At 41.1% G+C, this 3,151-nt stretch overlaps 1 long non-coding RNA gene across 1 annotated transcript; it reads right to left on the minus strand.

Annotated features, from left to right (window-relative positions):
• Nucleotides 1-1,686: 1,686 nt before the first annotated feature.
• On the minus strand, nt 1,687-2,900 carry LOC148430019 (uncharacterized). The gene is made up of 3 exons (XR_015868330.1): nt 2,845-2,900; nt 1,911-2,017; nt 1,687-1,764 (listed from the first exon to the last, which is right to left on the minus strand). It is a non-coding gene; the product is annotated as an uncharacterized LOC148430019 (long non-coding RNA).
• Nucleotides 2,901-3,151: the final 251 nt, after the last annotated feature.

Consider the following 3,151-nt stretch of genomic DNA (forward strand, 5'->3'; position numbering starts at 1 on the left):
CTTGACGTAAAAATCATTTATTGTGGTTGTGATATGTTCAAATGTTTTCATCGTGACTGTTGCATCCACCTACGCGTTTGACTCAGGCTCAACTGCTGTGACGTGTATGCGATGCTACGGGGGTGTAAGACAAGAAAATGACAAACCTCATTCTGGATGCACTGGTTTCGGTCGCTGCGTGAAAACAGAAAATGAATAACGACCGATGATTTTAATCCATTTTATTTTTCCGGGATTACAATACTGGCCAGATTGTGCGTATACGGTAGTACATTGCATTTCGACAGTTAGCCTGCTGTGTAGGAACAGATGGACTAATCAACCCACATGACTGACGTTCCAGTCACACATGTATTATGCTCGTTGTAGAAAGATTAAAACAAGTCAAAGGATGAGTGAAATGTAACCATACCATTCCGAATTCATCATAAGTGATGTTTCTGACTCACATTTAACCAACTGGGATTAATAACGGCAACCTTTAATTACTTAAATGCAAGGAAATTTATTTCAAAGCTGACAAGCTTGAAAAGTATAATAGTAACAACAGTAAAATAGGTAAGTGCTTTATGTACAACAATGTTTTCAACTTCAATGTATTTTAATAAAACAACATTGATCAACATGAAATAAGAATGGGGGGGGGGGGGTCCTCATGGGTTTATTGATGTTCAATGTTAAAAGGAAACTATTAGGTAGCTTTTCTTGCACTTAGAAAGTAATCGTGGTGTATTCAAGAAGATTAACACACAGCACACCACACACACAATGTTCCTGTAGCGATTCATTTATGCTGGATGGCTCACACGTTACCTGACTTCATCCATTAACTTTCTGTGCTGTGTTGATCGAAATGAGATTTACAAGTAAGTACATTATTGTAGCTGGATGTTTTTAGTCGTTTTTTTAACTGTCATAAATAGGATACAACTATTAGCAACACATTTCGAGTATGTGCCATTCAAAATATTATTAGAACAAGGGAAGCATGTTACATAATTTCTGGCATTATCAAGCTTTAGAAGCAGTTAGATTTCCCTGCAGGGTCGTATTAAGTCTGTCATTCATATAGGCTAATAAATTACAACTGACATTGGAGACATAAAAATCTGTGTAAAGGTTTTTCAGGCAGAGCTACTGTTGCCACTGACTGTAAGCAGTAATGTCTTTTTCCTTTCCGTGCCCTGGTGCATAAGCCCATGTGGTTAATGTTTAACCAACCATTTTAGTGACGTTACAGAATACAGTCATAGTTAAGTTGCGTGTTAGGGAGGAGGGGTGTGATGAAAGTGCAAGGGTAGAATTTGTTTTTATGAAAATAAAGCAGAGAATCCACCATTTACAAACCACTCCTTCCTTAACCTACTGGCAGGTCTCTGACACCCCCGTGTCAACAGAGTCCCCACCCCCTAAACAAACTCACACACATGCTGAAAGATGAATGTGCAACAAATGGAAGCAGGGGGTGAGATAGGATCCCACATGAGACATGCATTGTGCACCATGGTCTTCCATATCCCCCCCACATGGAAGCCAATAATCTGAAGGGGGCCAGTCAGGGGTCCTCGAAAAAGGGTCGAGGCGGGGGCTGTTTCACCAGGATGTTATTTATTGGCCTACGAGGAGGCCCCTGCTGCCTCCTGCACTCTTTGTCACACCCATTGATCTTGTCCTGATCCGCCCCCACGACGGCTCGCCATCATCTTCCTCCACCTTCCTCGCGAGATGTTCACTCCAGTATGCTGGAAACTTGAGCCCAATAAACTACAGTGTACAGTATGTGAATGGTGGCCAATCACACAGTGCAGTATATCAGTGCATGAATGTCTAATTTACATCAAGCTGGCTTTGTCATCACTTCTACAGTAAGTGTCTAGCTGTAATTGTTTGTTAGGAGCTATCATGCTCACCTCACTGAGGTTGATGAGGTGGTCATCCTTTTGCATCGCCACAGTAAAAATCGACAGCCACATTTATGTCACTCTTCGGTCTTGTCATTGCAGGGATTCGGTAGGATCTAATGTAAGTGTACAAAAAAAAAACAGAATAATCGCAGTAACGTATTGTTAGATACATTCCTCACAGTGTCAATAATATTGAATGTTATTTGTATTCCACTTTTTTCTACTGCCATTGTGTTGGATTTCATTCGACTGTGAAAGTGTTCCAATCAAGTGCACAGGGACAATAATGAAACACCCACTGCGAACTTGGCATGTCATATGAAAAGGGTTCATTCATTGTGAGGGATGTGCAAATGTGTGCATGATTTTATTATGATTTTTACAGACTTTTCATTGTAAAGGTCCATGTCAGCTTAAAGGGAAATGACTATTTTTTTTCATTTCTATGAAAGAAGATATACTACATTGCCCACACTTCCAGGCAATGGCCAAGGCAACACTGGCGTGTCAATACCAAAAAGGCAATAAGGTAAAAACATACTGGTAGCAAAAATCATAGATATTTAGTAAGAGTATAGAAGAGAACCAATGCACCACAAAACTGACATGCTGTTGATAGTCTTTGGTTGATTTGCTTCTCACCATGGGTCACCAACACGGTGCCCACGGACACCAGTTCAACCTCAGGAAGCACATGAGTAAGCTACGAATCTGTATTTAGCAAGAAAGCTCATTAGTGATGGAACATTTCCTAGGAATGTGTTAAATGTGATCATTAGAAAATGTAAACAATCGTGTTTGAGATTAAGAAATCATTCAAATTCCCCTCACCCAGATTATTAATTGCCGTACTCGTAATAACATAAAGTAATCAAATGTGTTATTCAGTGTACAGTAGTTTACTTCTTTGTTCGCTCTCCTCGAGCCTGATACTACTCACGGAATTCTGGGCAACGCCTAGAGGGGGCTGACCTTGACTGGAAACACGTGTCTTGAATGAGGAGATTACCTTTCTGAGATAGCAGAATTCAACGTCAGACGACTCAAGTGCATGCAGCGCCCGGATCATATGCCTTTGCTTACATATAGGCCACCCTTCCCCCATGCGATCGTGTGCAAATATCACAAGGTATGTGAGGTTGCGACACCTTCCCCAGTGTGTACAACACACTCTTTCTGAGTGCCAGGCACAAACCCTCCGGAAATGAAACATTGATTCTGCGCGTTCCATATGGGACCACACTTTT

Source organism: Hippichthys cyanospilos, chromosome 1, assembly GCF_059441005.1.
Source record: "Hippichthys cyanospilos isolate Australia breed blue-spotted pipefish chromosome 1, RoL_Hcya_1.0, whole genome shotgun sequence".
Taxonomy (NCBI): domain Eukaryota; kingdom Metazoa; phylum Chordata; class Actinopteri; order Syngnathiformes; family Syngnathidae; genus Hippichthys; species Hippichthys cyanospilos.